The sequence below is a fragment of the Pleurodeles waltl genome, chromosome 10 (assembly GCF_031143425.1).
Source record: "Pleurodeles waltl isolate 20211129_DDA chromosome 10, aPleWal1.hap1.20221129, whole genome shotgun sequence".
Taxonomy (NCBI): domain Eukaryota; kingdom Metazoa; phylum Chordata; class Amphibia; order Caudata; family Salamandridae; genus Pleurodeles; species Pleurodeles waltl.
In genome coordinates, this window is record NC_090449.1 from 483,758,069 (window position 1) to 483,783,552 (window position 25,484).

General features: G+C 45.4%; 1 protein-coding gene across 2 annotated transcripts in view; it reads left to right on the top strand.

The window, feature by feature from the left end:
* LOC138261639 (zinc finger BED domain-containing protein 6-like) overlaps window positions 1-25,484 on the top strand; it is a 61,140-nt gene that overhangs the window by 1,456 nt on the left and 34,200 nt on the right. The window lies entirely within an intron of this gene.

A 25,484-nucleotide genomic window follows, 5' to 3' on the forward strand; every position in this document is an offset into this window, starting at 1 on the left:
TTTTAAATCTTTTCTTTAAAACTGTTTTATGTGAAATGTATCATCATACTCTGACAGGATTGTGTTTGACAAATACTTCTTACCGAATGTATGGACTGCACATACCATGTGTGGGTGTAGTCGATTTGAGCAAACGTAGAGTGCAGAGGAAGAAACATAGTGTTGTTTGTAGTATTGTAGGAGATGTGATCGGTAAATTAGTTGGATGTCGGTACCCCACGCAACATTGTGAATGGTGACCAGGAGCAAAGTTGTTCTGTGCAGCAGAGGTGGAGTCATACACTTATATTTCTGGATTCCTTTAACCCTCCCTTCTTTAGAACGTTTCCCGAGAGTCCTCTTATATACATCAGCGTGAAAATAATTGAAATAATGTACATGCATTCGTGAATGATCACGATAAGCATTCTTTTAGTCTCGAAACCCCACCAGTTGGCTCCTAAGGTTGATATACGCCTCCTGATCTGGTGCTTCTGAGTAAAGTCAACCCCCTGTTTCTGGATGATGCCGTTGTACTACTACCACCACCACCACTAATAACTACTACACTTCTATGTCACATGCTAACATTTGTCTGTTCTCTAGCCACTGACATCAGGTGTTAAATATTATGCCACTGATTGGTGTTCATTTTAATCAATCTCAGAAGGATGAAAAGGTATGTGGACCCACCAGATTTCGAACATCTGGCCCTCAGAATGCACATACTTCTCTATGATGTCTGAATTAGTTGAATTAGCTAGCTTACTAGCTTGCAGACTTGCCTTCACTCAGAACAGTTAAGGCTAATGGTCCACACCATATTCCACCGGAGCTACATTCATAGGAACCTCTGTTTTGATCACCTTTTATTGTTTGTGTTGCCGTGCATACTCTTTCTTAAGAGGTTCCATATTTACAAAGCTCGCTATAAATGTACTTTAACCTAAGAAAGGGAGAAATGATGGGAAAAGGCTCTGCAATTCAGACGATTTGAATCTCACTCAATTAGGTTGTGCTAACCCTTCAGCTACAATTTCTTTTTTAAATTATGTAGAGAGACAGATTTTGACGTCACTTTTCTATTCGAGTACATATCAGACAGGAAACTTTTGTGTAATTCTTCAATCTATATTGTAATTAATTTACATCTTAATCTTTTAATTTTGCTAAGATAGTTCTACTCAAATTCACATGCTTATAATTCAGAACAAACCGGCCAACGTGAGTTTCATGACTAAGTGATGTCGCTTCATCAAGGCCTCAATGGTGATTAAGTTAAAATAATGAAACTAAGGTATGTTTGTTTGGGTGTGTTGGAAATGGCCCTTTTTGCAGGGTTAACCCCCAAAATGTTGCCTTCTTCCTCCTTTTGTGCTACCTATGTAAATTGTATTAGTGATTGGTTTACCCATGATTGGCATATTTAATTTACTACTAAGTCCCTAGAAAAGTGCACTAGAGGTGCCCAGGGCCTGTAAATGAAATGCCACTAGTGGACCTGCAGCACTGATTTTGCCACCCACATGAGTAGCCCTGTGAACATGTTTCAGACCTGCCACTGCAATGTCTGTGTGTGCAGTTTTAAACTGCGAATTCGACCTGGCAAGTGTACTCACTTGCCAGGCCCAAACCTTCCTTTTTGCACATGTAAGGCACCCCTAACGTAGGCCTTTGGTAGCCCCAGGGGTAGGATACAGTGTATGTTAAAGGTGGGACATGTACTGATGTGTTTTGCATGTCCCAACAGTGAAATACTGCCAAAATTCGTTATTTACTGGGTTAACATGGGAGCTGAATTTAAATATCCTTAAAGTGTAGTTTCCCTTTGAGAGCAGATAGAAATATGGAGTTTGGGGTTTCTGAACTCACAATTTAAAAATACACCTGCTTTTCTTGCTTAAACCATTCTGTGCCCCTGCCTGCTTGTGTATTCCACATCTGGGTCAGACTGACAGTTGGGTTGTTGTGAATTCCCTTCTGACAGTGACAAAAAGGGAGCTGGGGTGTAGCCTGCATATCCTGATGGGTCATCTGGCCTACAGTGGCAGGAGGAGTGGTCACTTACACCTGAAAGGGCTGTGCCTGCCTTCACACAATGCAGTCTCCGACCCCCAGGAGTGTGTCTGGGGCCAGACATGGGAAAGGCAGGATCTTGTCAACAACATAGACTTTCCTTTGAAGTATGCCTACTTCAAGGACAGGAAGGGGTATAAGTAGTGGACCCAAGACCCCAGACTTCTAGAACACTTCTGGATCAAGAGGAGCCCATGCCAAGGAGAAGAGCTGGAGGAGGAGTACTGTCCCTTTGCTGTGTGTACTTTGCTGGGTTAGCCTGCAGTTGCTGCTTCTGCCTTGAAGAGGACAAAGACTGGACTTTGCTGTGTATCCTGCTTGAGAAGTTTCTCCAAGGACCTGGAGTAGAGCTTGCCTCCTGTTTGAAGTCTCAGGGATATTAAAGACCTTAGCTTCATCTGCCTGCAGCACTAGGAGCTGTGTGTTTTGTGCTGCAACAGAAGAAAAACCACTGCAACGCCGCCAATGACTGCATGTTGACCTGACAGCGCCACACGGAGCTCTGCCCCACGTTGCACCTTTCCCCTGGCTCACCGACGCCGTCACCAAGCCGCTACTTGCACTGTGACCTGTGGACACTGCACTCCGCATCGCTTTGCTCACACCACATGTGGCATCCCGACACCGCCACTCTACTCTGACGCCGCTACCTGCACCGTGGCCTGAGGACACCGCTCGTGAGGTACACAAAGCACCGTCTTATCCTGCGCTATCGACTCCAGTGTTGTCAACAGACACCCCTGTTTGCACTGCAACCTGTGGGCACTGCATGGAGCCCGCACCGTGCTGCACCGCCATCTTGGGGCTACCAATAACAACACTTCAGCAATGACTGCGTCACCTGGAGATGCTGCACGTTGCACTGCCCTGCTTCACACCGTAGCCCTGGTCTCGCTGCTGCCGCAGGGTGCCGTCTCCAACCTGCTGCCTGCTACCCGTGGGCACTGCACGTCTCATCGTCCTGCTTTGCACCACAGCCTGACTCCTTCCACGCCAGCGCTCCTAACTTCGTCATCAGCCCGGAGATCGCTCTGCAATGGTGTGACTTCAAGGGCCCGACAACCCCCCCACCAACCTCTGAAACTGACACCAGCGACGCTGCACTCCGGATCTCATTGCAAGGATCACAATGCCCTGCATTTCCAAGGTACTGTTTGCAAGTCTTCCCAACACCGTGGCTGACCGGCGACACCGCAGCCTGCCTGAACTGTTGGATTTGTTGTTCACAATGCTGTGATAGCCCCAGACGGAGCTATTGACTTAAAGGAACTATATTTTTATGTTAATTCTTACTAAATTCATATCTTTATTATTGTATGTTGTATTTTTCTCATTTTGGTCTTGTTTTACATAGATAAATATGTGTCAATGTTTTTAAAACTGGTGTGGTGTCCTTTATTGTGTCTTTACTGTGTGTTATGTGCAAATGCTTTACACATTGCTTCTGAGATAAGCCTGACTGTTCATCCAAAGCTAGGGGGTAAGCAGGGTTTATCTGAGCTTGGTATCTCCCTTATCCTGAGTAGAGTGGGGGTCCCTACTTGGACAGGGTGAAAACCAACTGCGAACTAGAGACCCAATTTCTAACAGGCCACTAAAAACAAGTACATTTTCCATACCGGTGAAGATAGAAAGTAAAAAGCAAAAAGTGATATGACTGAAAAAAGAATCAAGTATACAATATCATAAATTTACTAAACAATAAAATGTAACAAGCAATCATAATTTACTCACAAACGAAAGAAGATTAATTTAGAGAAAAAAATCTCAACAGTAGTGTCATCTTTACTAATCAGAGTATGTAAGTTATCAGAAAGCTTAATGTGCTAATTACCCAATAAATAAAGTAATATGTAAACCCTGGAGAGCTCTAAATGCCACTGTTAGTCCTGGCAGCTTTTTGGCGTGTCTCCCCTGTCTTTTTACCTTCTGACCTCCTGGTTTTATGGTGTACTGGACTCTGTTTTTACTGGTTTATTGTCTCTGCGCACTTTACCACTGCTAATCAATGGTAAAGTGCAAGTGCTCCCCATATAAATTGTACTGTGGATTGGTTTATCCATGATTGGCATATTTTATTTACTAATAAGTCCCTAGTGAAGTGCACTAGAGGTGCCCAGGGCCTGTAAATCAAATGCTACTAGTGGGCCTGCAGCACTGGTTGTGCCACCCACATTAGTAGCCCTGTAAATATGGCTCAGACCTGCCACCTCAGTGTCGGTGTGTGCAGTTTTATACTGCCAATTCAACTTGGTGAGGGTACCCACTTGCCAGGCCTAAAACTTCCATTTTACTACATGTGAGGCACCCCTAAGGTAGGCCCTAGGTAGTCCAGTGGGCAGGGTGCAGTGTATGTTTAAGGTAGGACATATACTAGTGTGTTTTTTTAATATGTCATAACAGTGAAATACTGCCAAATTCGTTTTTCACTGTGCAAGGCCTATCCCTCTCATAGGTTAACATGGGGGCTGCCTTTAAATATCCTTAAAGCGCAGATTCCCTTTGAGAGCAGATAAAAATATGGAGTTTAGGATCTCTGAACTCACAATTTTAAAAATACATCTTTTAGTGAAGTTGTTTTTTAAATTGTCTGTTTGAAAATGCCACTTTTAGAAAGTAGGCATTTTCTTGCTTAAACCATTCCATGACTCTGACTGTTTGTGGATTGTCTGTCTGGGTCAGTTTGACAGTTGGGCTGTTTTGCACCTCTCTAGACTGACACAGAGGGGGCTTGGGCGTAGCCTGCATATCCAGATGAGCCATCTGAGCTAGAGGGGAGGGAGGAGTGGTCACTCACACCTGAAAGAACTGTGCCTACCCTCACACAATGCAGTCTGCAACCCCCTGGTGTGTGTCTGAGGCCTGGCCTGGACAAGGAAGGATCTCACAAACACTTGAGACTTTGCTTTGAAGTTTGCCTACTTCAAAGGCAGAAAGGGGTAAAAAAGAAGACCCAAAACCCCAGACATTTAGAATCTTTCTGGAATCAAGAGTAACTTCTGCCAAGGAGAAGAGATGAAGAGCCTTGAGACCCTACCGGGTGAGTAGTGCACTTAAGAAATTATTTATTTGATTGATTGAAGAGCTGGAGGAGAAGTACTGCCAATTTGCTGTGTTGCTTTGCTGCTGGCCTGCAGTTGCTGCTTCTGCCTGAAAAAGGGGAAACTGTGAGCTTTGCTGTGTATCCTGCTTGAGAAAGTTCTCCAAGGGCTTGCCTCTTGTTGGAAGTCTCAGGGATAGCAAAGACTTGAGTTTCAACTATTTTGTGCTGTTCAAGGAGAAAAACCACTGCAACACCGTCAATGACGCCGCTGGCCTGCACCGTGACCTGCCGATGCTGCACTGCCCCGCTCGGCACCACGACCCTGGTCTCACTGACTCCGTCATCAGACGACTTCGCAGAGCCGTAGATCGCACCACGACCTGTGGGCCTGCATGTCGCACCGCCCTGCTTCACACTGCAGCCGTGGTCTCACCGACTCCACTGGATGACCGTCACCGAGCTGCTGCCTGCAAGTTACCTGTGGGCACCGCATGTCGCACCGTCCTGATTCACACCACAGCACCGACACCCCCAATCCCAGCGCTCCTGACTTCATCAGCCCGGAGTTCGATCTGCAACACGTGTGACTTTAAGGGCCTGACAACTCCCGCACTGACTCCGGAACCGACACCGCAGCGCCTGCGACGCTGCTCTCCGGAGCTCACTGCAAGGATCACAACACCCTGCAAATCCAAGGTACTGTTTGCGGGTCTTCACGACAACGTAGCTGGCCTGTGGCTGCCCTGAACTGTTGGTTTTGTTGATCACGACGTCGTGATAGCCCCAGATGGAGCTATGGACTTCAAGTAACTGTATTTTAAAGATAAATCTTACAAAAAATTAATATCTTTACACTGTATGTTGGATTTTATTGTTTTGGTCTTGTTTTACACAGGTAAATATTGGCTATTTTTCTAAAACTGGTGTGGTGTCCTTTTGTAGTGTTTTCACTGTATTACTGTGTGTTATTTGCAAGTGCGTTACACATTGCTTCTTAGATAAGCCTGACTGCTTGTGCCAAGCTACTAAGGGGGTGAGCAGGGTTTATCTGAGTGGGTATCTCCCTTATCCTGACTAGAATAAGGGTCCCTATTTGGACCGGGTGCAAACCGACTGCCAACTAGAGACCTAATTTCTAACATTGGTTGTCAGTGGTGAGGATAGGACTTGCACTTGACTTGATTGGTGTTCACTACTACCATATCACAGACCACTACGTGCCACATACAGATTTTTTGTTTTTTGAATTTTTCTCTTTGACCTGTTATTGATCTTGAGTTCAAGTGACCCCAGCAACATCATGTCTTAATCCAGAGCATCTTCAGTTGCATCCCAGGATTTGATTTTTGAGGAGGATATGTTGGAAACCCATACCATAAAAGAGCTGAAGACAGTTTGTAAAAACTTCAAAGTTCAGGTCAGAGGTCTCACCAAAAAGGAGGAGCTACAAAAGGCGCTGAGGGCCTGGGTAGCTGCCAGTGGGCAGTCTGAGGATCCAAATGGAGACTCTGCTGACACAAAATAGGAAATATGTACTGAGGGTGCAGGAGCTGCGGGGGAGGTACCCCTGTGCCAAGCAGCAGTGGTGTATCCAAAGGCCTGACTCCAGAGGAGCTGGAGGACAGGAGAGAAGCCAGGAGGCACCAGATTGAGTTGTAGAGATTAAAAATGGAGGCTCAGATGGAGCAGCGAGCCAGGGAGGAAAGAAAGATGCTTTTGGACCATGAGCTCAAAGTGAAAGAGCTGGATGTAAGAACCAGGATGGTGGCATCAATTCATGAGTGTAGTCAGACAGAATTGTGCACATTCCTAAAAACGTAGGGAGAGAGTACAAGAAGGGAGATGACATACAGAGGTGGTTTCAGAGATATGAGGCATCTATCCACATGAATGGGGTCCCTTAGAAAAATGGGGGGCAGGATTGTGGAACAACTTCACAGAGGAGGGGAGGGACACGTTGCTAGCTTTGGGTAAGGGGTAGAACCTTACCTACGCTGACATGAAGGATGCCCTTCTCACTCGGTATGGTCTCACTCCTGACAAGTACAGGGATCAGTTTAGGCACAGTAAGAAATCTGAGTCCCAGAACAGGTTAGAATGTGTAGATTTGTTTTGCAGAGCACTGGATGGTTGGGTGAAGGGAAGTAATGTGACAGATTTTCAGGGGCTGTACAACTTAATTGTGTGGGAGCGCTTGTCTAGTCTGTTTTTTGCAGAGCTGCACCAGCACTTGACTTGACAGTAAGCTGACTGACACCAGGAAGCTTGCTATGGAGGTGGACCACTGGGTGAGTACCAGAGTCCTCAAAAAAGTATATGGGGGTGATTCGGCCAAAGTAGGGCATGGTTCCCAGCAGCAGAGTGGGGGGCAAGGGTAAACAAAAAGAGTATCCCAAAGGGTCCAAGCCTAGTAACCTGGGTAAGAAATCCCACCCTCAGGAGATAAGAAACCATGGGCCTCTTCAGGAAAGCCTGCAGAGGCAGGGCACCATAAGTGCTTTGCTTTTGACCAGGAGGGTCACATGAAAGGAGATCCCAAATGTCCCAAGTGGATACCACCACCCAGCGGTGGGCAGACCAAGGGGTTGGCCAGTGTAGCGCTTGGGGAGGAGGTGGTCCCAGGTGAGTGTGCGGATCCCACAAAGATGACCCTTGTCTCACTAGGGGATGGTGAGATGGTCCAAAGAACCCTAATGCCTGATAACACTAAGAAATACAGGCAGAGGGTAGAAGTTCTCAGAGATACTGGAGCCAATGTGACCACGGTCCGGTGAAAACCACCCTGGCACAGAACACTCCAAGGCTGATGGTCTGTCTAGGTTCTTCCACCTTAGTGAGGAGGACTCCCTAGGGGTTGGGTAGTTTCCACCTACTCTCCGCTGGAGGGGGCATGTTAGACCTGACAGCTTTTTGGCGTGCCTCCCTTGTCTTTTTGCCTTCTGACCTCCTGGTTTCATGGTGTACTGGACTCTGTTTTTGCTGGTTTATCGTCTCTGCACACTTTACCACTGCTAAACAGTGGTGAAGTGCAAGTGCTCCCCATATAAATTGTACTGTGGATTGGTTTATCCATGATTGGCATATTTGATTTACTAAGAAGTCCCTAGTGAAGTGCACTAGAGGTACCCAGGGCCTGTAAATCAAATGCTACTAGTGGGCCTGCAGCACAGGCTATGCCACCCACATTAGTAACCCTGTAAACATGGCTCAGACCTGCCACTGCAGGGCCTGTGTGTGCAGTTTTAAACTGCCAATTGGACTTGGCAAGTGTACCCACTTGCCAGGCCTAAACCTTCCCTTTTACTGCATATAAGGCACCCCTAGGTAGCCCCATGGGCAGGGTGCAGTGAATGTTTAAGGTAGGACATATACTAGTGTGTTTTATATGTCCTAACAGTGAAATACTGCCAAATTCAGTTTTCACTGTGCAAGGCCTATCTCTCTCATTGGTTAACATGGGGCCTGCCTTTAAATATCCTAACAGCGCAGATTCACTTTGAGATCAGATAAAAATGTGGAGTTTAGGGTCTCTGAACTAACCATTTTTAAAAATGCATCTTTTAGTGAAGTTGTTTTTTAAATTGTCTGTTTGAAAATGCCACTTTTAGAAAGTAGGCATTTTCTTGCTTAAAACATTCAGTGACTGCCTGTTTGTAGATTGTCTGTCTGGGTCAGCTTGACAGTTGGGCTGTTTTGCACCGCTCTCTAGACAGTGACACAAAGGGGGCTGGGGTGTAGCCTGCATATCCTGATGAGCCATCTGAGCTAGAGGGGAGGGAGGAGTGGTAACTCACACCTGAAAGAACTGTGCCTGTCCTTACACAATGCAGTCTCCAACCCCCTGGTGTGTGTCTGGGGCCTGGCCTGGACAAGGAAGGATCTCACAAACATTTGAGACTTTGCTTTGAAGTTTGCCTACTTCAAAGGCAGAAAAGGGAATAAGAAGAAGACCCAAAACCCCAGACATTTAGAATCTTTCTGGAATCAAGAGGAACGTCTGCCAAGGAGAAGAGCTGAAGAGCTGGAGGAGTATTACTGTCCATTTGCTGTGTTGCTTTGCTGGACTGGCCTGCAGTTCCTGCTTATGCCTGAAAAGAGTGCAAAGGGTGAACTTTGCTGTGTATCCTGCTTGAGAAAGTTCTCCAGGGGCATGAAGTAGAGCTTGCCTCCTGTTGGAAGTCTCAGGGATATCAAATACTTCAGTTTCAACTTCCTGCAGCACTGGGAAGTGTGTGTTTTGTGCTGTTCAAGGAGAAAAACCACTGCAACGCTGTCAACCACGCTACTGGCCTGCACCATGACCTACCGGAGCCGCACTGCCCCGCTTCGCACCTTGACCCTGGTGTCTCCAACGCCGTCAGTAGACAACTTCACTGAGCCGCTGCTTGCACCATGACTTGTGGGCCCCGCACTCCGGCATTGCCTGCTCACGCCGCAGCCTGGGCATCCCCGCCGCCGCCATTCCTGCTAACACCGGTGCCGCTGCCTGCACCGTGGCCTTTGAACAACACTCGTGAGGAGCACGAAGCACTGTCCCATCCCACGCCGCAGCCCTGGTCCACCGACGCCAGCACCATCCACTCCAGTGGTGTCAACAGACATCCCTCTCTGCACCGCAACCCGTAGATGCAGCCCGGAGCCATCCCGCGCCGCACCGCTGACTTTGGCCTACTGGCAACAGCGCTTCAGGAACGACGACGCTGCTGCCTGCACCGTGACCTGGTGACCCCGCACATCGCACCACCCGCTTCACACCACAGCCTTGGTCTCACTGACGCTGCTGGACGACCATCACTGAGCCGCTGCCTGCACCGTGACCTGTGGGCACCGCATGTCGCACCGTCCCGCTTCGCACCACAGCCCGACGCCACCCACACCAGCACTCTTCACTTCATCAGCCCAGAGTTCGATACGCAACACGTGTGACTTCAGGGGCCCGACGACTCCCGCACCGACTCCGGAACCAACACCACAGCACCAGCGACGCCGCTCTTCAGAGCTCACCGTGAGGATCACAACGCCCTGCAAATCCAAGGCACTGTTTGCGGGTCTTCCCGACAGCGTAGCTGGCCAGCGACGCCACAGCTGGTCTGAACTGTTGGTTTTGTTGATCACTACGCCGTGATAGCCCCAGGTGGCGCTATTGACTTCAAGGAACTGTATTTTTAAGATAAATCTTACAAAATTCATATCTTTAGCACTGTATGTTGGATTGTTATCGTTTTGGTCTTGTTTTACACAGATAAATATTGGCTATTTTTCTACAACTGGTGTGGTGTCGTTTTTATAGTGTTTTCACTGTATTACTGTGTGTTATGTGCAAGTGCTTTACACATTGATTCTGAGCCTGAGTACTCGTGCCTAGCTACCAAGGGGGGTGGGGATGGGTTATCTGAGCGGGTATCTCCCTTATCCTGACTAGAATAAGGGTCCCTACTTGGACAGGGTGCAAACCGACTGCCAACTAGAGACCCCATTTCTAACAGCCACTAATGATACTATCAGAGAATAGAAAACAGAACATCAGAACATAAAAAGACTGGAAACAAGATATAGAAGAAAGGGAAACATTCTAACATAATCAATGAACAATTCTGAAAACAGGGAAGGAATGTCTGATTCCTAGCTTAAATTACAAAGGGATTTGATCGTAAAAAAATACTAACTGAAAGCAAAGATTGGATAACAACCAGTTAGAATAAATAGCCTTTTTATCAAATAAAAAACTCAGGTAGAACATGGTGTCACATTCAACTTCCAAATGAAATATTCCATCTAAAAGTGAGTGGAGCAAACAAAGAGCCAATGACAATAAATGATTTAAGGTCTAATATTACTTAGTATACAATTAATAATGATTGCATACAGCACACCTCCTGAACATTCATGTGATGGATAACTTCAGAGGAAAAACAATATATAATTAATTCAAACGTTGCCAGGATTCATTTACTAAAAACATAAAAGTAAGGGATCCATTATTACATTCACATTAAATAGACATATCTCCAAAATATTAAATCAGTTGTATTTTCCTTCATGTGTCATTATTGATCTATAATCAAGCCATCCTTAGTTATAAATGCCATATTGTATTGGAATAATCTGTATTTTAGGAAGACAGCTTATTTGTACAGACTGGAGTCCATGGCTCTTGCTTCTGTCTAAAACGCTTGTAAAAGCCTCATGCCCTCTTAACCTTCGAACGGTCACATATGCTTCCCTAATACAAAGTTCAATCTGATACTCAAGTGCTACAGCTTGGTGTCTTGAGCTCCGGGCAACAGCAACCTTAGCTTGATTCAAGTAATTGATTCAAAGTATCATTAGCTTTCATTAAGTATTAAAAAATAAAATAAAGGGGGTTTACAGCCCTCCCAATACTTATCACTGATTGCCATTCATTGATTCCAGTGTTGCTCTACTACTGCCTGCTGCCATTGTTTTTAACAAACCCCCTCTCACTTTTAAACCACCACCTCCTCCTCCTCTCTATTGATTAACCCACGCCCATCCATCCCCCCTCTCTCTTGTGTCCCTGAAAGTATTAGAGTGGTTTACATGATCACTATTTACATTACACATCGACTTTTTTTTTTTTTTTTTTACTATTACGATTAAGTGATTTGCCCAGGATGTGAAGCGGAGGCCAAGACTGAATCCCGCTTCCCTAGTTTGAAGGTCAGCAGCTCTGCTGTTGACATGTGTTAACCCACTAATCTCCGCCATTGCTTTTAACATCCCTCCTGCTTCTAAACCTCAACAATCTCCTCCTGCTCTGTTGACTATCCCATCCACCTGTTTTAGCCTCCCACCGCCCCTCACTCATGTCCTCGAAGATTTCTGAGTACTTTACATGAGCACCATTTACATTATGCATTTTATTTATATAGTATTACAGCTGGGGGAAATTAAGTGATTTGCCAGGGATCACAGGATGTTGAGTCGACGCCGAGACTTGAACCCGCTTCCCCTGTTCCAGGGTGAGCAGCTCTGTTTTTGACATGCATTAGTTGTTTTAAACCATCACCCCACCCGCTGCCATTGTGTTTAACAACCCCCTGTGTTTAAAAAAAAACACCTCACGCCGTCTGTTGATTAAACCACCCCTCATCTACAAATAGAAAAAAAGTCAAACAAAAAAGTGCTTAAGCGCATGATCCCAAAGTCAATATTTCCCTAAATACTCCAAAACAATTGTAATACAAGCCTTGACAAAGCCAATAGATCATGCATTGGCGAAACCTTTTGGCTTAGTCAGTGCTTGTTGAAAGTGACTTTATATATGTTGTAGATTTGTCCTCTTCAGGATAGTTGTGTATAATGTCTTTCAGGGTTCGATTTTTTTAGGTCTGTGTTGCTGAAAAACAGTTTGGAAAAAAAACAAGCATTTGCAATGCAACGGGTCTCGCAACCGGACTTTTCTTGCCACATTAAATGGAAAAAAAGAGCGCGATCGCACTGCTACAGTTCACTCGTAGTAAAACCTATCGGAAAAAGTGCAATAATCTACATAGAGCGATTAACTATGTAACAGGGTCGATGTCATGCAAATCGCTCGACTTTTACCAAGCGAGATCGTGCTGCGAAAAAAGATAAAAAGTAGTCCACAAACCGGACGGAAAACAGCGAGCCTCTAATGTTTTCAGGACTTGGTCTCTGCGCTTGAGGAGGGCTGACCACCGGAAAAGGCATGAGGTATGCATGCCTTCCCCTAATGAAAGCAAGCAGATTTTTTAAAAGGCAAGCCCCCGAACCAATGAAAGACACTGACGTGACATGGACTGGGCTCCGAGCCCTTTTCTAACTACTAAAGCGTCTCGCAAGCGATACGCATGTGCAAGCGCATGCTAGAGCAGGCTCGACCCTAAAAGCACATACATAACTTTAATCTACTTGTCGGAAGAGCAATACCATCCAGAGCCCACCATAAAATGAGCTAAGTGCTGTGGAGGAAAGGTAGTATCACTTGACTCCAATAGTAAGGAAACCACATAATTCAACACGTGGAACCTTCTTTCATTAAAAACAGTCGCAGCCTGTCTGCTATTTAGTGTCGCCTCGGTAGCTCTTATTATCATTATTATGTTTTAACAGTGTTCCCCCAAACCACTATTGAAAACTGTGGCAGAGCATGTATGATCTTCACACCCGTGAGACAGTTACAGGAGTGTCTAAAACACTTACAGTACGCGACCTCACCGAGGTTAAATATTTTAATGCAACGGGTAGTTGTGTATCATCTACACTCAAGCTATGCAGTAGTGGGAATCTAATAGCAAGCATTTGCAATGGAATAGGTCTTGCATTTGCTTGAGTTGGAGCTACTGGAATTATAAATTCATAACTGGACTTTGCTTGCCACTTAAATCGGTCAACTCTGCCTCATAATTTTGTCTTTTCCTGCCATAAAATTCCAGTGGCCCTGCATATAACTAAAGCACTTCCATGTACCACCTTCCCCTATCTGCAGCAAAAAATAAACATGTTACCATTTAGCATCCTAATTTAAATCTGCCATGCTAATTCCAATAAAATAGCACTTTCACCACCCCACCGTCAGAGTTGCTGGCAGGCTGGCTAGTACAATTCTCCAAAAAAGACCCAAGACAGCCACCGAGGAGAAATAAACGAAGGGTCACCCAAACATGTCAAGTGTGTTCAAGCATTCAGCATGCAATCAGGATGTTAAATTGGCCTGAGTCATGGGCATAATTGTAGTAAAGAGAGATTATTGAAACCTATACAATTATCATATAAACCGATATCAGAAGTGATCTTTTGGCATTAGACTGTAATTCTCAAAATAGCCCCTAGAGGGCACCATAACACAAATATCATTTGCAAGAAACGTGATCACGTAACCATATTGTTACCTCCTAGAGGGCATAACCCCATGGAAAAAAAACTGGAGAAATTAATGCGGTATAACCATATACTTAGCCTCTAGAGAGTGTTTTAGGTCTAGCAGGCCTGCTGCAAAGATATTACAAACAAGGTGTTTAAAACAAAACTACTCCCAGCTGTAAAACAAATGTTCTAGCCATGAGGAAGCTTAAACAACACTGAATGGTGGGAAGGGTTATTATTTTGGGGTTCCCACTAACCTAGAGTGGGGACCCAGAGATGATGTAGACAGCAAGAGCACTTTGAAGGTGGTCCCATTGTCCTAGGGCCACCACAGGCTGAGTTATGAGCAAAAAATTTTTGTAAAAGTAATGACCTGCAAAGCATTATGGGACAGTTTCCCCAAGTGCAGTGAATATTGTAGTATCAGCTCTGTTGCTGTGCCGGGAGAGCTGCTTTCACTTTGAGGATTAATTTTTTGCCTACAGCATTTACCAATTTAAAGTGCTTTAAAGATAGCCACAAGAAATTACTCTGATTAGAAAACTACGAACAATGTGACAAGCGCACCAGTACTGCCGAACAAGTTGTGCTGTGAGCGCCATGGCCACCATGGAGCATGAGGGGAGAGACAAAAACAAAAATTGTTTGTCCACGCTGAAATGTATTGTGAAAAAGTAACCTCTTTCTAGCATGGGTACCCCCATTTTTGGCCCGTTTCAGTGTGTTTGACTTGGTCAGTGGGATACAGCTAACCAGGACCCCAGTGCTTATGCTCTCTCCCCTTTAAATTTGGTTGTTGGATACTGCTGACACAGTATTCCACTCATAATTTGCATACTGGTGCCCCCTTATAAGGCCCTAGTATATGGTACCTAGGTACCCAGGGCATTAGGGTTCCAGGGGATCTCTATGGGCTGCAACATTTCTTTTGCCACCCATCGGGAGCCCATGCAAAGGCTTTCACTGCCATTTACACTGCAGCAGATCACTTATAAGTCACCTATATGTCAGACCTTCCAACCCTAAACGTTAGGTGCTGAGTACCTGTGTGTGAGGGGCACCTCTGCACTAGCAGATGTCCCCCCACGTCGTCCAGGACCATTTTCCCAGATGTTGTGAGTGCGGGGGCGCCATTTTACACGTGCACTGGACATAGGTCAATACCTATGTCCAGCTTCACAATTGTAGCTATGAATCTGGCCATGTAAGGTGTCTAACATCTCAGAATTATACCCCAGTGCCTTTGTAAGCATTGGTTGTATGATTATATGCACTCTGGGGGGTCCACAGTGGACCCCAGTCCTGCCATACCAGCCTTCTGAGGTTTTCCAGGCAACCCCAGCTGCATCTACCTCAGAAAGGTTTCTGCCCTCCTGTTGCTCAAGCAGCCCGAGCCCAGGAAGGCAGAACAAATAATTTCCTTTGGGAGAGGGGTGTTACACCCTCTCCCTTTGGAAATAGGTGTTACTGACATGGTAGTGGTAGCCTCCCAGAGCCTCTGGAAATGCTTTGAAGGGCACAGATGGTGCCCTCCTTGCATAATCCAGACTACAGCGGTTCAAGGATGCCGAGTCCCTGCTCTGGCGCAAAACTGGACAAAGGAAAGGGGAGTGATCACTCCCCTGTCCATCACCACCCCAGGGGTGGTTCTCGGCGTTCCTCCAGAGTGTCGCTGGGTTTTGCTCTCTTGGATTCCAAGATGGCAGGGCACTCTGGGAGCATCTGAGTGGCCAGTGCCAGCAGGTTATGTTGGAGTCCTCTCCTTATAGGTGCTTACCTTTGTAGTTGACCAATCCCCATTTCAGGGCTATTTAGGGTCTCTCCTGTGGGTGTTTCCTCAGATTCGGATTGGAAGACTCCAGCAGGAATACTCTGCATCCTTTGCATCTGGACCCTCCTGGAACGCTACAAACTGCAACAAAGAAGCAAAGACGACTTGTGCAACATTGTATCTTCAGCTCCTGCCAGCAACTGCAACTGTTTCCAGGTCGTGCATCCTCCGAGGACTGCCTGTCTTCATCCTGCACCAGAAGAACGAAGGAATCTCCCTTGAAGTGAAGGAATCCCTTCCCTGCTTCAGCAGGCACCCCTCTGCAGCGACTACCGGTGGCTTGGGTCCCCTCTTCTGAAGAAGTGCATAGATCCAGCAAAACGGGTGGTGGACTGACTTGGTCCTGAAGCCTAGCTATCTAACTTTGGTGGAGGTAAGAGCTTGCCTCCCCACGCAAGACAGTACCCCCATGCACCGCGTGACTTGCAGTTGCCAAGGCTTGTTGGCATCCTTCCACGAAGTTCTTCGTACACCATGCAGCTTCGACTCCCAGCACTCTATCCTGCGATGCACAGCTTCCTGAGTGGTTCACCGGCGGCATGGGCTCCCTTTGTGTAGTGCTGTGTGGGGCTCCTTTTGCAACTTCTTTGTCCCCATGTCTTGGGACTCCTGTGCCCACTGCCTGGTCTTCTGAGGGCTCTCTGAGTTGCTGAGAGACCCTCTGTATCCCCCTCCTGGGTGGAGGCTACCAGGTCCCTCCTGGTCCCGGGCAGTGCCATTTTCTGCTAACCACATGCTTTGTATGTGCCAAGGCTTGTTGGCAGAATCCAACGACTCAAACCAGACTGCAATCATCCATCCAGCGTGGGACATCATCTGCACCAACCAGGAACCTGCATCTGCCTTCTTGGGTGCAGTACTGATTGTTCTTTTTCACCGGTGGTTCTTCTTTTGAACCTTCATCCAAGTTAGCAGGGGCTCCTGTTCTCCCTATACTCTTCAGTGCTTCTTGGACTTGGTCCCTTTCTTCCACAGGTCATCAGGTCCAGGAATCCATCATTGGTATCTTGCAGTCTCTTCTGGTTCTTGCAAAATCTTCTATCACGTGTTCTTGTTTGTTCTAGGAAAGTTACTGTGATTTACTCCTGCTTTCCTGGGCTGTGGGGTGGACCCTATTACTTACCCTTGGTGTTTTCTTACACTCCCAGCATCCTTCTACACACTACACTTGCCTAGGTGGGAAACCGACTTTCGAATTCCACTTTCTTAGTACATGGTTTGTGTTCCCACAGGCCCATTTCTAACTATTGTGATTTTCACTGTTTGCTCTGTTTTCTAACTGTTTGTACAGCTATTTCTGCATTCTAGTGTATATACTGCGTATATTACTTACCTCCTAAGAGAGTATAGTCTCTAAGGTATTTTTGGCATTTGTGTCACCAAAATAAAGTATCTTTATTATTTTCTTTCATGTGTGTGAGTACTGTGTGACTACAGTGGTATTGCATGAGCTTTGCATGTCTCCTAGTTAGGCCTTGGCTGCTCATCCACACTACCCCTAGAGAGCCTGGCTTCTAGACAGTGACTACATTTCACTAATAAGGGATAACTGGTCCTGGTATAAGGTGTAAGCACCCTAGGTACCCACTACAAACCAGGCCAGCCTCCTACATTTATCAGCAATCATGCGATAATCCATGTTACTGGGACACTCTCCAAGGCGTGACAAAAACTGTCTCAAGGCGGGACAAGCGTAAAGCATTTACCAGTGACATCAAGTGATTTTTGAAAGGCAAGCCCATGAACAAATGAAAGTGATGGGAGTGGTTAAAAGCCCACAATACTCACAAAAGGTAAAATCGCTTGCACACTCAAACTAAAAATGAATACACTTCACTTATATCACACACTCTAGGGAGTTAACCACCTTATTGAAACAAAATTTAGAGGGCACTTGTGCAGACATGCAGGTTCATCACAGTGATATGTTACTTCTTCGTGGTCACACCTGTTTGAGGCATGCTTTGAGGATCAGTGCAGCAAAGTTGAGGCTTCCTGCTATAGGCGAAAGACAACCTGCAGTTCCCTAACTATAATAAATACGTATCCACGTATTCTAAAATCATATTTAAGATTTTTAACTTGTATATTAAATGCATTTTGTTCTGGCTTTGTAAAGGTGGCATTTGGTGAAAACTGTAGTGATGTGCATTCATCAGCAGTACAGGAAATTAATTATGACAAATGTTTCTATAAAAACTGTCTATGTGCGATTCTAGGGTACATCAGAGTACAAGGTTAAAATATATTCCAGTAAATAAGCATAATAATAAGCCAGTACTTGCATATAGTACAGCTTACTGCCACGTAGTCACAACTTCGAAACTTAATTGTGCCGTAAGTATGCAGATGTACTCCCAGTGATCTCATTTTATTGGCAGAAAGAAAGACGTTATTAATCTTAGATGGAAGCAAGCTTGCTACACATTGAACCGTTTCATTTGCAGAGCAGTTTTCTTAGATCAGTTGCTGGCTGTAAGCAAAAGCACATTCTAGGAACACTAGGAAGTTCCTCACCCGTCCATGCACTCCCTTGTCCATATATTGATTCCCATTCATGCACTCACTCTCATTCTCCCATGTATTCAGTCACCCACCTGTTCATCCACAAACTGACTCATTCTCACATTAACCTTCTCTCTAGTTCTCCTCAACCTAAACATAAAATTACCAATCAAGCGCACTTTAATTTTTTAACATGAGGGACAGATTATTCACCTTGCCAGTGCATGTTTTTCTGAAGTGACCTTGAGTTAGGTGTTACACAAAAGAATTTACAACTCTGTGTAGTATTTGAGAAAAATGTGTAAGAGATAACGTTGTCAATTATAGTTTTCAGTCAAAATTGAAACTACTGGATTCACTGTAGGGCAGGTAGCCAAAGCAAGGGAGTTGATTTTGTAGATTAAGTTTCTTCCAAGGTCTCGTAGGATTTATGAAGTTTGGTGTTACAGATGGTTTTAGCAGCGGGAAAGGTGAAGTAGCTGGCATGATGGTTGAAATAAAGCAGCGGTTTCTAGTCATGCTAATAATGCTTTGGGGGACCAGTTTTGCATCAGGTGTGTGTCCAGCTAAATGGATTGGACCAGAGAACATTTGGTGGTGTAAAAGTGATCCAAAGTTAAACAGCAGGCATTTGGTATGGCGGAGATAAGGTTTATCAAACAGGGTTTGAAGTCACCCAGTATTCAGAGCTTGAACTGTGTTAAAATGATCTCGGAGATGGAGTCAAGGAATCAATCAGCAAAACTGGGATTCCATGGAGGAAGCCTAGACCAGTAAGACTACTTGGGATCATAGGAGCACTAAGGAAACCTATAGTGATGCAATGAATTCATGGATTGTTGTGGTTGAGAGAGTTCATCAAGGCTGTAGCTGGTCCTCCACTTGTCATTTTCAGTCTCTTAATGATCCTGCTTCATTCTCCTGGCAGCACGGCTTCTTCATGTGAAGTAGGGACAGCAGCAATCATTAGCCAAGGTTCAGTAATAAAGAAGTCTGTGTTGGTTATGTTATGGATGTCGAGGCGTTTTTGTTCATTAATCTTGAGTTGCTGTGGTATCGGTGAGGTGTGGAGAGATTAGAGATCAATCTGCATTGGGGGTAGGACTGGCTTGGAGCAGAGGATTTGATAGGTTCACAGCCTGACTCCAAGTTGCCTAGGAGTAACTTCAGAAATTATGGATGACTGGGTATAGTGAGGGTGGGAAGCGGTTAGTATGAGGTATTAGTGAGCTTGAGGCAGGTAGGCTTATAGAGGTGCCGAATGAAGTATGATTGAAGAATCTGGTTCTGAGGAGAAGAAGGGTGTAGGTGCGATGGGGATTATGTGAGGTATTTTTGGATGAGTGAAGGCAGGGTGTAGATTTAAGGTTTGGTGTAAGACTTTGAAAGCATTTCTTATATTAGTTGGGGTCTCATAGGGATGGGGAAAAGTTAAGTAGAGTATAAATATAAAATATCCTTTGACCATCTTTCGTCTGGCAAAAAGGTCCTGTCCTTAATTGTAATTTAAAACATGAAATACATGTCACGTTTTATTAACCTGGATTGACCTATTTAGCTGCGTTATTTTTAATTCATATAGTTGTGAAACATAATAGTGCAATTTACAAAGCTATTGTCTTTTAAAACTGTCAGCCATCAGTGAATGTTTGTTACCGCCTTTTTAAATTCTTCTCTTATTTTGTATCCATGCTTAATATTGGCTGTGGAATACACCAATGGTAAATAAATCAACATACGTCGGATAGAACACGGTGCCATTTTAAAAGTAAACACTATGAAATTAAAACATTCATTGGTGGCTGGTCATCCCAGAATCCAATACTATTTCTCATGCAGTAATTTACACCATGGGTAGAGGTAGGGTTTTAAAGGGTGGGAACAGCTGTTGCTTTGATTGCATTCCGGAGTCAGAGTGGATTCGTTTTGACCCAAGAACAGCTGTTTTCTTGTGATTGTCAGTTTTTCAGGGGCAAGCGCAAAACGCTCAGTCCCTCTTCTAATCTCCCTTTAGGGGGATAAAAAAATGTCTAGCATTCGTGTTAAGAATTTTTCAATTCTATTAAGGACATGGAGGCGAAGATTATGCTTCTCTTTCTATGCTTTATTTTTAACAGCAGCCAATCAAAATAAAGAACAAGAAACAAGAAAAAACTACAAGTCCCAAGAGTCCCATCAACACGTGATGACCATGGAGGAGGAACCCTCTAAATGCTACCTCACACAATTCTACTCCTCTTCTTTGGCTTAAGCAGTATTGCAACAAAATAAGTCAATGTAAGTCCAAGAACATGGATCCTCAGACCATCCTGAAGAGGAGAAAAAACGACAACTTGAAATACAGGAGAATAGCCAACCATACGGAGTGTAGAACAACAAATGCGGAAGAGTCCCAACTATTGTGTTCTGCGCCCGAAAAGATGCAAAAAAATCAGGCCATAAAAACGGAAAAGTAATAGAAAAACTTCATACGAATGCAAAGGGAGGGAAAGCACTGAATCATAATAACAAGTCAATGAAACTGATTAACAGATAAAACATAATCAATAAAATACATAATCGAGTAAAATACATAACAGTGCGGTGGGATAATCCTCGCCTCCGTGTCCTTAATAGAATTGAAAGTCTTAACGCGAATGCTAGAAAATGTTTTATTCTATGTCAGGACCGGAGGCTCAGATTATGCTTGTTTAAAGCTGATCCACCACTACCGATGCAATATCAACAATAGGTTTACAGTAAAAAGAATTAAAAGTAGAGGGAGAAGACCAATCTGCGGCCTTTAAAATATCTTCTAGGCGAGAACCTAAGGCAAAAGATTTTGAAGTCATGGCACCTCGAGTAGAATGAGCACCAAATCTGGAAACATCAATACCTGCTTCATTCAAAAGCCAACGATTCCATCTGGCCAAAGTGGCTGATGAAACCGGGTGATAAGGTTTGACTAAGGAAATCAACAATTGGCCACCCATGTCAGAACAAAATTCTTCTGTACTTACCTTGTAAGCCCTGAGACATTGTACAACACAAAGCTTAGGGTTGTCCACAAAACTGGGATAAGAAACTGATTGCAGGTTACACTTAGTATGCCTAGAAATGGTAAAAGTAACTCCTTCAGGAGAAAAAACCCTCCCAGCTAAGTCTAGGGCCCGAACATCCAACACCCTCTTACAGGAGATTAAACATAATAACATAGTAAGCTTGGCAGAAACATGCTTCCTAGAAAGGAATCTATTAGCTGTCCAAGATTCCAGAAAACAAAGAACAATATTTACATCCCAAAGGGAAGAATAACGAGGAAGAGGAGGATTAGCTAATCTGATATCCCTTAACAGTTTGCATACAATGGGGAGCTCATCCACAGGTTTACCCTCAATAGGCAAGTGCCCTGCCGATATAGCGGATCGATAGTTATTAATTGACCTATAAGTCAAACCAGACAAAGCTAAAGAAAATAAGAAATTTAGGACCTTACTGCAATCCGCTGAAGCAGGACCTGCGTTCCGTGCACTACACCAAGCACTCCATCTGTTCCAAGCAGAAGCATATCCCCTATGTGTATTGGAGGACCAGGATCCCGCAATGAAGGCAGAAGATTCCTGCGAAAGGCCTGGGAGACTCCATCTTTCCCTGAAAGACGCCAAGCCACCAACGACAACTGACCCGAGAGGACAAACGGATGAAGAAGACTCAACGGGTCTAGAAGAAGATTCCTCCTGAACGGGAGAAGAAGCGGATGATCGCAACTCAACTCCAAGGCCACTGGAAACCAAGCCTGTGACCTCCAAAGAGGGGTAACTAGAGCCAGATCCGCCTGATGACACCACAACTGAGCCAGCACTCTGGGAATCATCAGAAAGGGGAGGGGGAAGCATATCCCTAACCAGTCCTGGAGGAATGCACCTCTCGCTGATGCTTCCGGATCCGGCCTCCAACTGACAAAACGCTTGACCTGATGTTGGGTCGTGAGGCAAACAGATCTATCGAAAAGGGACACCACCGAGTAGAGAGTGCCCGAATAATTTTGGGGTGAAGCCTCAAGTCGCTGAAATCTCGAAGATGACGAGAATGCCAATCCGCGACTGAGTTGCTGCTCCCTGGCAGGTACTCCGCTATCATTGAGATCCTGTGTTGCAGGCAGAAATGCCAAAAGTCCTTGGCAATCTCTGCTAGAATGCGAGATCTGGTCCCCCCGAACTTGTTGACATATCTCACTGCTGAGATGTTGTCCATCCGAAGAAGAATGCAACAATTCATTTTGAGAGGGGTCAGACTCTTGATAGCAAAGGAACCCGCTAGAAGTTCCAGACAGTTGATATGTAGATTCAGCTTCGAACTGGACCAACGGCCCAGAGTGGAGACTGATTGATCCGCAACGGGCTCCCCAGCCCCAAAGGCTGGCATCGGACTCTATCACTATCTCCGGGGAAGAACTGAAAATAGCCCTGCCGTTCTACACCTCCATGTGGTGAAGCCACCAATTCATCTCTGATCGAGCCTCTTCCGAAAGGGGAACCTGGTCTGCATACCTGAGACCTATCTGTAGATGGGAAATCTTTAACCTCTGGAGGGTTCTGTAATGCAGAGGACCCAGAAAAATTGCCTGGATCAAAGAGGATAGCAGGCCCGCCATGCGGGCAATCGCCCTCAATGATACAGTCTGCCTGGACAATAGCAATCTTAATTCCCTCTTGATTGAATGAATCTTTAGAGGGGGAAGAACTAACTGGGACCGAATGGAGTCGATCTAGAAATCCAGAAATTCCATCCGCTGAGCTGGAATTAGGACCGACTTCTGGGCATTGATTATAAATCCCAGATTCTGAAGCAGGGTAATGGTCCAATTTAGAGGAGAAAGAAGGAGATAAGTGTCCTGAGCCATAATGAGAATGTCGTCTATATAAATTATGAGACGTACACCTCGAGAACAAAGGTATTCTACCACAGGTCGCATTACCTTCGTGAAGCACCAGGGGGCTGATGACAGGCCAAATGGGAGAACCCTGTACTCGTAACAGTGGTCTCCCCCTCAGAAATTGAAGAAACCTTCGATGGGGAGAGAATATGGGGATGGTTAGATAAGTATCCTTGAGGTCTAAACAAACCATCCAGTCTCCCTCCTGGAGGATGTCCCTCAACAAGTGGATACCTTCCATCTTGAAGTGCCGATAGACTAAGAAACCGTTGAATTCTTTCAAATTCAGAACCAGACGCGACCCGCCTCTCTTCTTGCTTACAAGAAACACGGGGCTGAGAAAACCAAAAGGGTGCTTTGAGGTTTTGACAATAGCGCTTTTTGCCAACTGCGCCAAGACTTCGGCAGAAATGAAATTGCTCTCTTGTAGGGAAAAATACGTTGGACGAGGGGGAGGAAACTGGACGGGAAACTCGTAAAATTCGAGTTTGAAACCCTGAATGGTCCGAAGAACCCAGGCATCGCAAGTAATTTTGCTCCATTCTTGTAGAAAAATACCCGTCCTGCCACCCAGAATTACCTCTGAATTTGGAATCATGCTCACCTGTAGATCCTGCCTCCTGGGAGAAGGATTGGTTGCCCCTGGATCTTCCTCTGCGGAATCTGGAGCGGCCTGCTCTTCGGCGGGAAGGGTGAAAAGTAGAGGCAGAGGAGTCATATTCCTGGAAACCACCTCGACCTTGGTGGTAGTACCCACAGAGAGGGCCTTGTTGGTTGAAGCGGCCGAAGGCACGCCCTCTGTAGCGTCCGGCCCCTCGAAAAAGTGGACGAAGGGCCCTTTTAATAGAACCTTGGGCCTTGTCCAGGTTCGCATAAGTTGTGACAAACTTCGAAAGCTCCTTTAGGAAAGGAGAACCAAACAACAATCCCTGTGCCAAGGGGCCTGATTCAGAAGTAGCGAGGTCCGCTAACTTGGGGTCCATTTTAATCAAAATGGAGCGGCATCGCTCCGAAGAAATGGCACAATTTGCATTACCCAGGAAACAAAGCACTCTTTGGGCCTATCCTACTAAAACATCAGGATTAATGGCTTCACCTGACTCCTTGGCCTGTAACGCCATTTCCAAAATCTTCGTCAAAGGACCTGAGACGTCCAACAGTTTGTCCTGACAACCTCACCAGTCATGATCAATGCCCTTCTTAGGGTCTTTAGAGGACTTCAAAAATGTGACCAAAGTAGGATCTAACCCCGAAGTCTCGGTTACCTTGGAAGAGAAATCTGGTCTAGGACATTCAGACCGCAATCTGGATCTAACTTCTTTGTCGAAACTATGATTAATGTGGGATTCCACATAGTCCGAGAACTCAGCTGGGGGAACCCATAAGGAAGAACGAGGATGGACTATATCTTCCGGCTCGAAGGTCAAGACCTTAGGCGTAGGCAGAAGATCCTCCTGGTAATGAGACTTATTTTTGCATTTACGGGGAGGGTCATCCCCTGTCTCGGAAGAATGATCTGAGGAAGAAGAAACCAGATCCTCCCTGGACTTAGACTTCTGAGTCGAAGCATTATAGACTTGCTCCTTCGCCATGGCCCTGTTAAGGCTTTCAAAATCCGCAGAATGTGGGTTGTGACTCTGTTGGAGCGATTAGGAACCACCAGAGAGGGAGGGTTCTACTATTGATTGGACGCCCGAAGGGGCTACCCATCCCTGCTGCTCTGCAAAACCAATCAGGTGATGCTTAATGGGTTTGATCTCCTGTGCCAAGGCTTGATTAACAGTGTGACGTACACCGGCGTCCAAAGCATAAACCAAATCCTGTTCAAAGGACCCAGCAGAATCCTCCAAGTAGTATTCATCATTAGCCTGGTCTTCATAGCCAGCCATGCTGAAAACAGCAGAGATGGCTCCAAAGGAGAAATAAATCTGAGTAAAGTAGGACAGAACACCAAATCTCAATGCAAGGGGTTCACTAGAAGAGCTGCAACCATTGAAAATCGATGTTGGTGTCCTAAATATACTTTATATTATTAGGATGTGGGAGGGAGCTGCCCTACATAGGAAAAAATCAGGCCCAGCCTGAGTAAGAATCTTTTTCAACCCCAGAATATGAAGCTGGGGTGTAAAACGGGGAGCAAAGCAATGTAGGCTATGAGACAATCGCACACGCCTCAAACATGTAAGAAAAAGCGCTCTGCAACGCGAGCGTGAGGAATTAATTGCCAAAAGCCTGGAAATAAAAAGAGGACTGCGCGGCAAAACTGCGCGTCCTCGCTCCCCTGC